A 13,880-nucleotide genomic window follows, 5' to 3' on the forward strand; every position below is an offset into this window, starting at 1 on the left:
AATAGATATATCTTTTAACTGGTGTAACCAAATTAGTTGAAATTTTGAGCGTTTGTTAAACGATAGTAGACGCTTCAAAAAGTTTGACTCTGTCATTCATAGTTTTGAAAATATTTATTATCAAACTTTAAAATCGATTTTCTCGAATAGTACTAAATTGTTTTTGTCACAAGATAGCACACAACAGACGATATCATGAATATATCTTTTACTTTGCAAAAATAATTTATTGAACGAACTGTTTTTTTTATTTAAAACTGTGTGAGATTACAAAAAGCACGAAATACGTTTTTAAGGTTATGTCCTTAACTTTTGCCTAGTTCAAAAAGAAAGAAAAAATATAAAAATTGTACTTTACTCCATTCTTTCCAAATTTTCCGAAGAAATTTCAGTATAAAAATGCTGAAAAATGTATTTTGAACTAGTTTCTGTAAATTTAATTGAAATTTTGTTTATTTTTTATGTCCTATTTTCTTGTGTACTCCATTTTTTTACGAAAACATTACACCGCATTACACGACCTTCGAGTGTAATTGACTAATATCTGAAGTTCAAAAGATGGAACTGTAAACAATTTCTCATCCTTCGATTTGGAATGGACACATTAAATTATAAAAAAAATGCGATTTTAAGCAATCAGTGGTTTGCCACGATTTTACAAATCGATTTTATTTTGTATTTTTATTTGGGTGACTTTGTCCATGCATTTTCCATGTAAATAAGTAATTTTGCATGAGTTTTCCATACAAATTTCGATTTTTGTTATGTTTTAGGATACTAAAAAGCATTTTTTGAGCCATAGTGCGTGATGGTGCAAAATTTAGTTTAGGAGATATGAATTTTCGAAAAATATTTTTTTTCATGTTACAAAAAACTGGAAAATATACTTTTTTAAATAATGTTTTATAGAAAAAATGAATTTGCAACCGAAAAGTACTTTTATTTATAAAATGTACCATTTTCAAGTTATTGCAACTTTAGAGTACACATTTTGAGATAAAAAATATTTTTTTAAGAAAAGCACCCCTGAGAAAAATATTGTTGAAAAATTGAGAAACTTTTCTATAATTATCACTCTGGAACTTTGAAACTCGGACAATAAGTTTTTGAGATACAGCCTCACAAAGAATTCGAATCGATGCAAATAATTTTCTCTTAGTGTCACCTAATTATTTATTTTAAATTGACAATATCTCCGAAACTATTTTTTCGATGTTAAAAATTAACTTTTGGGAAGTTTTCTGATTTTTTCAATAAAAATATTTCAAAAATGTTTTAGTTTGGCCATAAATATAAAATAAGGATAATTATCTGTTTTTAGACCTATTCAAAAGTTTAGCATGATTTTAAAATTTTGAAATTATTTTTAAGCTATTTCAATAAATGTTAAACATCATTGAATCTCTATATTTTTAATCTCTAAATCTGGGATATTCAATGAAGTTTCTTTTAAGAATGAAGTTTAGCATTTTAAGAAGATTTGAAAACGGAAATAATATTTACTATAACTTATTTTCTTTTTGAAACATTGCTTATTCTAACCAGAAAAAAATAAAACATTGAAAATGTCGACTTTGATACATATTCTAATATTTAGTATATGTTTTTAAAGACACATTAATTGATCTCATAACTAAAATAACAAAAAAAAATAGCTAAGCTTCCGAAAAAAAAACGAAGTTGACTTTATAGCTGTCGGCCACCATTGCTAGTACCAACCACTAGTGTCTTCCTTTTTATCTACAAGGACTTCGCCGCCCTGGGCTCCTAAGTGTATGAAAGTATATTCGAACCGGCGACCTCTGGATTGTGAGTCCAGTGCGCGGTCCGATTGATCCACACGGGCGGAGCTAAGCTTCCAATCTGCTTAAATATTGGCCGATAACAATGCCTGGGTCCTGTCTCGGTGAAGTGGCTGGTAGGCAGTTGGACTCACAATCCAAAGGTCGTCATTTCGAATTCCGGAGTGGATTGAAGCTTAGGTGTAAAAAAAGGTTTGCAATTGCCTAAACAATCAAGCCTTCGGACACCTACACTCAAAAAAATGAGTTCCCGTAAACGTGAACAGAATTCATGCCACCGGGAACCAGGAAGAAAACGGTTCAACTTTTATAGTGCATTGCACCATGAAAGTGAACAGTTTTCTTCCTGGTTCCCGTTGGCATGAACTTCGTTCACGTTTACGCGAACTCATTTTTTGGAGTGTAGTTTCGAATAAAAATCTCGCAATCATAAACGCCAAGGCAAATTCACTCGACTGAATTGTGCTGATTTCAAAGCCAATATTTTTAATTTCAATTCAATAAAAAATAATGAGTTTCAAAAAACGGCACTTAAAAGAGAAAAAAAAAAAACAAACAATACACCGGATCAAATAATGTCAAGACACCACAACGCCATCAAACTATCATCCCAAGGATGCAACTAACTGTCTCACATGTTTCAATTTTAGGAGGGCAGTTCTAACCAGGAATGCACTTTCCAGGCCTGTCCTGCCTTCCCCCGTAATTCCGTGACAGCCGACGTTGAAGTCACGTGTCCCAATTTGGGCATTTGAGGGTAGCCGCCGTGAGGAAAGGTCGAGCCCGTGAGGCGACATCACTTTCTAATTATATCCTGAGTAAGCGGAAAATTCATCGACCCAGACAGCGACGACGAGGCTTCCGAAACGATTGAGCCATATTTAGAAGAAGGGAGAGAGGGTGTGGCAAATTACTAACTAGCACAAGTGACCAATTTTGAGGTGGGAGGGGTGGAATCAATTTAAATGGTCCGAACCACAAAAGGGTGGTGGTTTTTGCGGTCGCAAAAGTTAATCTCTGCCAGAGAGAGAGCAAGGGCACGTCCTCGGGGAGAGGGAGAGAGAGAGAGAGTTGACGCGTAAATTTGTCGATTTGTTCAAGGGGGAGGAACGTCGGGTTGGGGTGGGACGGACACGTTTGTCTGGACACAATGTTTTCAATATTTTATCCGCAGCATAATTGAGAGGGTGGTGTTTTGTGGTTGGCGGTTGATGCCATTTGCAGATCGATTGTTGCTATTTTGTTACTGTTGAGTTACAGATTACATGGCGCGTGGTATCTTCTATTGAGGTGAGTTTTGTAAGCTGATTGATGCAGTTATGATTTATTTTTCCCGAAATTCCGGCATTTTCGCGATCCTGAGAGTTTATGAGTTAATCTATTCTAATTTTACCTTGTATTCTAGCTCTACCAGCTCAACAATTTGACTTCATAATCCCCCGCAAACAAACTTGCAAACAGCAATTTCCAACCATAAACTTAATTTCAGAAAGCGCGCGAAACAACAAAACTGTCTGCCTGGAAGTTTCGCTGGAAAACTATTTAACCGCCAGGAATGCGCAATTACCCACAAAATCTCAGCGTGGAAATTGCTATTTTGCTGCGAGTTTTTCCCTCCATTTCCCGCTTTTTTCCATTGTTCTGAATAAGCTCTAATCCACCCTCCCACATATGCTATGCATATAAAAAGCCACACGTTAATGACTGGCAGGAAAATTTTCGCTCTTGTCATGCAACATTGATTTCGCTCCGGCAAAGATTTTCCTACCAGCGAGATGGAACTATTTTAAATTTCACCCTCGGTACAATTTTCCTGCAGTAGGGTTGGAAACCATTGACGGAGGTAAACTTTCCCAGTCATCGCAGTCGTCGTCGTAAAAACACTTGACACAGAACATCGAAAGGGTTTGTTCTGACTTCTGACTGCCAGCCGAGCGGCAACCCGAGTCCTGGCCCAGGGATGACGATCCGGTAGGTATATTACGTTGTTCGTCTAATTCCAGCGCGCGCGTTTGGTGCCTCGAAAGCATGTCGTTTCTAATTCGAGCGCCAGATTTCAAACCCCTGTGTTGGCTGGTGAATCAGGATTTTTATGCGGTTTACCGTTATAATGTGAGGTTGAGTTTTTGAACTTGATTTTTTCCGATGACAAAGTAAAGTACTCAACTCACATGAAACAATGATTTTTTTTCACAAATTTCGTTGCAAAACATATCTGTTCATGAATTAAAAAGAAATTCCTTTAACATTTCAATTCTTGAGAAAAATAAACATTTACAAATCATTAGACCAATGCAATCTACTTTTTTGTCTCCTATAATGCTGATGCTATTTTTTTTTATTTGGAAAATGATTTAAAAATATAAAAATAAGGTCTGATTTTTTCTAATCAGACAATAAATTCATTTTAGTGACCAGAAAAAAGGCATTTTGCACCACTGATCATTGTTGTACCACATAAAGTTTTCTACAAGAATCTCACACATGGACAAATTCGTGCGAGACCTGCGCCACCTGTCGGCACAGTGTTGAAACGATATTTTTCACCTTACATTTTCGTAATTTTCCCCACACAATCTTCAACGCTCAATATCGACTCCTGAGCATTACAAAATTAAACTCAAAATCGACAAAAATACTTATTTTAGTCTAAGAATCACACAATTTTGTTCAATACACCAAAATTTTATCCTGCAATCTACGCCTTCAACGACCAAATTTTGAGAAAGCATCTGAGGAAACCTTCAAACATCAGTCTGCCCTCGGAATTGAGCCAAAGTGTCAAAATTACGATTTTGGGTTTATATAATAATTTTGCATTAAATAAACAAAATATGACAAAAAAACAATATTTTTACACTTTGGCTTTGGATTCTGATGGCAGATTCAGGTTCAGTGTGCAAAATAACATGGAAAAACATATAGTTGAACAATTTTTCAATTTCGTTAGGGTGATCCAATACCCTTTTCCCTTGAAAATTTGACATTTTCAAATGAAGATATCTAAATAAAATACATCCGACATTTTTTCAGCGTTTGTAGTGTTCGATCTTGGCCTGTGCTTTTCGAGGTATTTAAAATAAAATTGGGTGTCTTCGACAAAGTTGTTTGGATTTACAAACCCAAAAACTTTCCAGAAGACAAAAAAAAATCCTCACCCTAATTTTCAACCAAACCAAAAGTAGCCTTTTTCCATTTGCAACAACTCTTTTCAAAACACCAAAGCTCCAAAACTTTGCGATCTCTACCACTGTGCATTGAAAAAACACCAAATCAAAATTGCGCTCTGCTTAGTAGGCCCAAAAGAGGGACATCTAACCTACTTCATATTTTGTCTTTTAATGAATAGCATTTGCATAGTTGTGATTCTCCTGCTCCAAATTTTGATAATTTCGCCTGAAAATGGAAATTTTGGAGGTATTAGACTACCTACAACAAACAAACAAACAAACTTGAACATTTTTGTTTTTGACAGTTTGTCAAACTCGCAAACAAAGCCAAATGTTTGCAGGCTGACGTTTCTGCAAACAAATGCAGGCAAACCCGAGCAGGGGTAAATAACACGGGAATACCAAATTTTGGTATTAGTATTGATACCAGAGAAAGGTATTATTACGCATTTATTTACATATGCTTGGGTACAAACAGAGCAGGCAAACTTGCCAAACTGTCAAAAGTTTGTTTGTTTGTCATAGTCTAATACGTCCTTAAGTAGATCTTTATTGTTCTCCTTTCCTCTATTTCTTGACCAAAGCCAAGAAACAAAAACTTAAAAAATTGTGTAAATACTAGTCATTTATGATAATTCGATTCAAAAGATAACTCAAGGCATGCAATGTGTTTGCTTATACTAGTTTACTCTTATAATTTTAAGAATTTTTAAAAAATAATCGCAGAGAGTAAAATATTTATTTACTTTTTATTGGTTTTAGTGTTCCCAGACACATGCCTTCAAACTACTACTCATGGCGCATTAGTAGTTTTGAAAAAGTATTCTAGATTTCAAATGATTGTAAAGTGCCTATAAAGGAGGTATTAGATGTGTGCTTGACAGTTTGCAAAACTCGCAAACAAAGGCTGACGTTTTTGCAAACAAATGCAGGCAAACAAACAAAGCAGGCAAACTGCTAAACTGTCAAAAAGTTTGTTTTATTGTTTGTCATATTCTTATAGTCCTTAAGTAAGCTAAGTCCTTAAATAAGATTCGTAGAAAATAAAAAAATAACAACTAGAGATCGCAATTTGAAGCGATTTTCTTCTAAAACTAACGAAAATATATCATGTTTTCATTCCCTATAATACAAATTGGACTACTACTTTATTGTGAAGTTATAATTACAAAAGAAATTAGCTGATTTTTAAAAACATAATTTCATTGCTGCCATGCTACCTTGTCACACGTGTAACAGCTGAGAACGACATTTTGAGCAGCTCTCGATACCTCACCTTTTGACCTTAAAAAAAAGTAATCCACTTTAACGACCCCCGGGTCTTTTGTGGTCTCTGTTGCAAGTTTCTGCTCATTTCTAGGCGTCCGAAGGTTATGTGTGGTGAGTCACTCAAAACCTCTTTTACGCAAATGGACCGACGTTTTACTTCCCCATCCGATAGAAGGCGTGGTCAGGCAAATCTCGTCTCGAAAAATGCCACCGGGTCCGTCTGGGATTGAACCCAGGCCATACTGAGATTTAGAGGCTACCACGCTAACCACTAAACCACCGGACCCGGTTTGACCTTCACAGATCCCCAAAATTCGATTCCAATCCTGAGATATTCATTAAAAACCGAAAAAACTCCGTGCATTTTTGTCACTCTTCTTTAGAGGGTAGTTTAAATCTTGTCGTGCGATTTCAGGTCAGAACGCATATGACACACGTACATGCCCGACTACCAAGGGGTTGGACATTCGACGCAGCAGGCAGTTTTACCCATTGCGTTTGAGTGGGTCCGTCATGCGCCCGTGATGCGCGACCCACGGTTTCATGATTGCTATGATCAAGATTTTGCAATGGTGAAGAACGCGTTTGCGCTTTGCCTCCTATCAACATTCAAAAGTTTTATAGCATGTTGGTAGCATGTTGGATTTCTAATCCAGAAATAGCTGGTCAAAATCTCGACTGCCAAAGTTTTTTTGAACGGTTTTCGACTACTGTAAACATTTGTAATTATAACTTCTAACTTGGAATTTTTATCATATTAGTTTCACATTTTTCAAAGCAAAACACTCCAAAGTCACTCCAGCTTACCGTGCTCAGCATACAAAATTGTCGTACAAGCGAAGAGAGAAAAAAAATCATCAACTGAACATTCTCACTGGAGATACATCGTTGCGAATCCACCCACTCGGGCCCGTTCGAGAGCGCGCGTGGCGAGGAAATTGTAACATGTGTTGTGAAAGGGGAAGGGCCCAGAGACAGAGAGAAAAGCGATTAAACATCAAATGGGATTTTCTAATGCAATCAAATAAATTTCGCCAAGTAACGACCGTGGACAAAATTCTCTCTCCCACATTGGGATGAGTCGACGAGTTGCGATATGTAGAGTTCAGGTGGAAGTACCGACATAGAGTTTTTTTTATTGTGCCATTGTCGTTGTGGTTGGCGGAGTTAATTTTCGGCTGAAATGTACCACAAAAGCGCCGAGTACATTTCTAATAGAGTTGTTCTGGTGGGGAGCACTTCGATGGAGCCACTAATAGAGTTGAGAATGGAATCAACTGCAGGGAGATGTAATGTTCAACGAAAGTGTAATAAATGTTATACTGCTAATTCTCCGCCAACTCACACAGCAGTTGCCCCAACCCCTCTTCGATTTGCGTGAAACTTTGTCCTGAGGGGTAACTTTTGTCCCTGATCACGAATCCGAGGTCCGTTTTTTGATATCTCGTGACGGAGGGGCGGTACGACCCCTTCCATTTTTGAACATGCGAAAAAAGAGGTGTTTTTCAATAATTTGCAGCCTGAAACGGTGATGAGATAGAAATTTGGTGTCAAAGGGACTTTTATGTAAAATTAGACGCCCGATTTGATGGCGTACTCAGAATTCCGGAAAAACGTAGTTTTCATCGAAAAAAACACTAAAAAAGTTTCAAAAACTCTGCCATTTTCCGTTACTTGGAACATGTCATTTTATGGGAAATTTAATGTACTTTTCGAATCTACATTGACCCAGAAGGGTCATTTCTTCATTTAGAACAAACATTTTCATTTTAAAATTTCGTGTTTTTTTTAACTTTGCAGGGTTATTTTTTAGAGTGTAACAATGTTCTACAAAGTTGTAGAGCAGACAATTACAAAAAATTTGATATATAAACATAAGGGGTTTGCATATAAACATCACGAGTTATCGCGATTTTACGTAAAAAAGTTTGTTTGTTTGTTTTTTTTTTTTTTTTGTTTGTATGGGTAATACCCATACATTGTTATTTTGCTTTTTATTATTGATCGCTAATAAAGTTTTGGACATCACTTTGAAAATCAATTGTATGCATAACTTTGACGTATTCAAAAAAAATCTTCACCTTATGTTCCAATTACTCTCACTTTGTGCAAGTTTTATTACCTATTATTCAATCCGTCTTATCTAGCACCAAACAATTGCTCATGTTTTCAATTTCACTCGCAAAAATCTTCTCCAAACACACAAAATTTAAACCAATCAACGCTTCGCGCTGCATGACAGGTGCCGTCAGTCAGCCGTCCACGGGACATCACCAGCAACGGGTGTCCCAGCTCGCCCAAAATCTGACTGTTTCTGTCAGCAACACCATCACTACCACCGCCTGGAATGTCCCCACGGCAGGTGACAAATATTTTCCGGGATTAAATACCTTTCGAGAGTGTATTTTTTCGTCCAGATTTCAAATCCTGTTAGGCTGCTGACTGAGTGGTGCGTCCCCCCAAAACGGCAGGATTCCGGAACAAGGACGCGGTGGAATTTGAGATTTATGTTCGCAAGACATGGACGTTTTTATTAAATTTATTTGTTTTTGTCACTTTGTTTTACGGCTGGACCGTCCCAGCTGGAAGAGGGTTTAGATTTATTCGTCACTTTCGTCGAAAATCACAAACTCATTGGTATGCAAGACGATGAATTCGGAGGTTGATGCCTTCCAGTCTATTGGTTTATCGATTTCATTTTACTCATTTTCCCTGAGCCTCCCAACTAAATCATGGTTCGATGAATATGGAAAAATTCCACTATAGTGCTGATCCAATTCCGTGAGCGAGCAATTCATCGGGATTCAACTCGATCGTAGACCTATGTGAGCTGGCGAAAAACGTTCGTCGCATCTAATGCATAAGGTATTTCAATATCATTAGGTGAGTGAAATTCCATGCTCATTCGCACCCTCCCTCGTTCCAATTCGGGGTGGAAAAACATTTCCAATTCACACCCACCCACTCAGCAGGTTGCAGCAAGGCAGGTTTTACAAGACAATAGAGAGCGAGGGTGAGAGCAAATGTGCAAGGATTCCATGAAAACCTTCTCCCCCCCCACCAACCCAGCCATCCGATTGATTTTTGATAAAAGGAATTTCCTCGCGCCAGAAAAAGCGAAATGATGTCACGTATTCGAAATGATTTTCGCATCGCATAGAATCATAATAAGCTGCTGGGTGGGTGGGTCTTTGCCTTTTCTGTTTTCTCTCTGTCTAGATGATGGTGTAGAAGCCGAGAATCGTTACAGCTGGAATTGCTATTACAAGTTAAGTGTGTTTCTTTTCGGGCTTTTTTTTGTCTTTTCTTTTGACTTGCCCCGATGATGCACGATTGTTATGAGAAACGTGAACAGCTGATTTCTTTTTGCAGTGCAAGACGAAATTCAGGTGATACGAAATATATCAAATTAGTAAGATTGCATTGTTTGTTTTGTAAACAAAATGCATTTAAATGTCGAATGAGCATGCATGAGCATGAGCATGAGCATGAGAGATCACCCATGGTTGCCCCTCCGTTGCTGAACAGAACCGTAATATCCTTTCAGCACTTCTGATCATAGGTTTCGACGATCTAGTGGTGTTTCCCTTATCAACAGCATGTATGAATGCGCCGAAAAGATAAAATACCATGATTGCTAAAACTAAATCAGTTGCGAATAGGTAACAGTCATTGGCCACCAACGGCGCCCGCCATGTCAGTTTGTAGACCTCGAATTTAAGGGACGGGAATGTTAGTTAGCGCAGGTTGCTACTAGGGCAGCTGATTTACTCTGTGCTTACACCCCACGAGCGCCAGGAACCTGAAAACTTGTTAGTAGGATAGGGTGTTTGGTCAGGATTCATCATAGAAGATGATGATGCGACCCAAAATCATAGTGTTTGTTGAAAGGTGTTATATATTATTCTCAAGGCAAGCAATCGGATGCTGCGGATGAGACATTTCCCGTTTATCATTTGTTAGTTTTTAATGAAATGGTTTAATCTTAGACAGCCGGCTGTGGAAAGATAGAACCAAAATTATTTGTAATTAAATGATGAAGGATTTTACAGTGTAACTTTTAAATTGAGATGTTTTAACGAGTTTTACATGATTGGTGTTTAGTGAGGTACTGATTAACGAAGTGGACGACGAGTTACGATGTTTTTCGAGCTAAAATGCTGTGATAAGGTTTTGTTGTTGTTGCACACCGACGACGAACGCGAAAAATCTTGCCACCCGACGGAAAGGCATCGCATATCGGACTCTCAAAGCAGATATTTAAAAAAGCTTCTTTTTGTTAAGTGTTTAATCAAGCTCGCGATACGAAGCTAGCGACGCGACGTGATTTTACATGAATTTTCTATCGCGCATTAACTCTTTTGACCGTGCATCTTTGTCAACGTGTTATTTGTAACAAAAAAGCCTCGATGAACTCGATCGGCGGCGCCCTCCACGACCACGACAAAGAAATGACTGACTCTATCACTGCCACAAAATGCATTTAAATGTCGAATGTCAAAAAACTATCTTTCAAATTCAGTTCAATAGAATCTTAGCCGGGATCGTGGTGTAGGGGTAAGCGTGATTGCCTCTCACCCAGTCGGCCTGGGTTTGATCCCAGAAGGTCCCGGTGGCAAATTTTGAGACGAGATTTGTCTGATCACATTTTCTGCTATAGAATCGCACCATCATCTTTTAAATTGCAAAAAAATGCGTAGAGGCATAGTCTGGGACACTACAAAAATTACTGCATACTTCTTTTTACTGAAAATATAGGCAATGTTAGCAAAAAACACAACCTAAGTTGACCCCTAAAAAAATGATATTTTTAAAAACATTGGCAAAGTCACATAAAACAAGTTAAATTTCTAACCCTGAAATTTTCCAAAATTTTAAGAGTTCTTCTTTCCAATGCTTTTTAACGATCAAAAATCGGTTGAAAAAATGATTTTTGACGATTTTTTAGATCGAAGCCCGTCTAAAGGCGGAGTTAGGTTGTAGAGGGTTAAGAGACATCGAAGATTGGACCTCTGGTTGCTGAAATACTCTAAACATTGTGAAATCAACTGAAACATTTTAAAAGGTCGTAATATTTCATATGTGACATTTTTAAAATGTTAGTCTTAATTCCAAAATTAAAAAAAAATCAAATGGGTCACAAAATTTCACATATGTTTTATTTTTTTTTACATTGAAAATAAAACCATTAGTTTCTGAGGCATTTTGTCAAATCGATAAAATATATAAAATCCAGTTCCTGTTTTGGTAGAGAATTGCTCGCTTACTTTATTTGATACTGCCATCAGGGGTGACATTGGATCTGGGGGTGAGAATGGGTCATACAAATTTCTGAATTTTACCCTGATGACGGTAACTTAGATAAAACTGAATATCTTCAGCAATTCTGAGCCAAATCGGCTAAGGTAAAGTTTGTTGAGCATTGAAGTTTGTATGGAATTTTTTTTTGAAATGTATAGAAAAAAAAGCAAAATTTTAAAAGGTAACCGATTCCCTAGACAATCTTACAATACAATCTTGATATTGACATTTATCCTTAATATTAATATTTTCAAGATAAAGCAGTTTGAAAAATATTTGTTTCGAAAAACACGGGTTTTCAACATTCTTAAGGTGTTTATTGGCCCTTTTCATATGTTTGACGTGATTTTCAGTCCAATCAGTCAACGGGATACACACCAATATTTGAAATATGAGATATTTAAATAACTAACGCCCTTAGTCACTAGTCATTTTCAAGTGCAACTGGCTCCGTATACTGAAAAAAATGATTATATAAGCCTAAGATAACAATTCTTCAAAAAATCATTGATTTCGGAGAGGATTGAGTACAACCGATTTTTTATTTGGCATGTAATTGCTAAAATAAGCTTAAACGCTTAACAATGACCCCAAGACGACTAGAACCGATTTGGCTCAATTTTGGTAAATATGCAGAATTTTGCAAAAAGAGTTTTTTTTTTATATAGGCAAAAATATATTTTTTTTTGTAATTATATTGAACATTTATGTCATCATTCTAATATTAAAATTGCTGAAACTTTTGACTCATTGGTCTAAACAATTCTTAAAATCGGATCGGAGTTTTTAAATATAATTTTGCGATTTAGATCACTGTAGAAAGATTAATTTACACATAACATAGATGAAAATATAAATGGAAAATCTTTTTACTAATTGACAATATAAATTTAGATAAAAGTAAACAAATGTTCCAATGGTCGAATCAAATCTAAATGAAGAATGAATATTTTATAAAGAAATTGTAATTTTTTTTAAGGGTTGTGCGAATTTGATATCTCATTTTTTATATTAAGATGAGGCGATTAAAAAAATTATATAAATATATTGTCCTTGATTCAAAGTTTTCTCACTGATCCGATGCAAAATAAACTTGTTCAATTGTTTGAACAATGTTGAAATTAATTTCAAAACGATTATGAAAGCATTTATTTTTTAAAGGGAGCACTGTTCAAATGTGTTGAAGAAAATACGTTAAATTGAAAGAATTATTGGGCATACTAATTTGATTCCATTTTACTCTCAAACCTCGATCAAAGCCGAGGGAAAAGGACTTTAAATAATTGTTGTATAAGCCTTAATTATTCTCAATACAAGGAAAAATCAAGGTTCCTTTATTTGCATGGACAGTTGCAAACATTTTTGTATGACGCAAAATTGCATTTTTGGTTGAAGGAAAGGCCCCCCAAAAAAATATTGCCTTGAAATTTCAAACTTGAATCGTTTATTTAGCTTATTCGGAAATTCATGAACACATAAAATCCTGTAGGAAATTAACTGAGCTTTATGAAATACAGGAATAGTTTGAAACACACACTTAAAAAAAATAAAAAGAACCAAATAAATACGGAAAATTTCTACAACAATGATTCTGACATAACTTGAGCATTCTCATATTAAATAAGCTCAGTTCTATATCAACAAGCGTGAAACAAAACCTTTACCACAGTTTCATCTTATCGCGAGAACGCGTCGTGAATCATCTTGCCAACGCAACCAACAACCCCAGGAGAGACCATCCTAATGATGTTATCGTAGATATCCCTTGTCGTCGTCGTCGGCTCCGTTATATCCCCGATGCCCGTAATTCAATAAAAACCACAAGAATAAACCGAGAAGCCAGGCGATGGTAGTAGCAATATCGTGTAGCATAACCCAATCCCAATGCCCAAAGAGTGGTTGATAGAGATGTAATCAGTAAGTAAAGGCAATAACGGAATAAAAGCAATCAAAAATCAATTTGATATGATATCAGTGCCTCTGAAGGAATCGCTAAGCGAAATCCTGGCAGAATCCTTGATTCGATTCGTGCTTTCTGCTGCCTAGATATATCTTTTCTCATTCTATTAAACTTTGATCGGATTTGGATTGGATTTTAGTTGTTTTAGTTGCCAATTCACTTCCGATGCAGTTAGGGGAGTGGTCATTCATACAAGATAAATTTTTCGGTGACCTTTCAAGTGGGGACAACTTTTTTCCCCGAGTCTCTGATGATGGCGGCGTACACAACATCATCATTAAGTTATGCCAGCGGGCAAATACGAGCCAAACAGACGAGCCACGCGGGAGGACGCATTTACAACTGTGTGTTATCAATTTGCCGTAATAAAATTTTACG

This window comes from Culex quinquefasciatus, chromosome 3 (assembly GCF_015732765.1).
Source record: "Culex quinquefasciatus strain JHB chromosome 3, VPISU_Cqui_1.0_pri_paternal, whole genome shotgun sequence".
Taxonomy (NCBI): domain Eukaryota; kingdom Metazoa; phylum Arthropoda; class Insecta; order Diptera; family Culicidae; genus Culex; species Culex quinquefasciatus.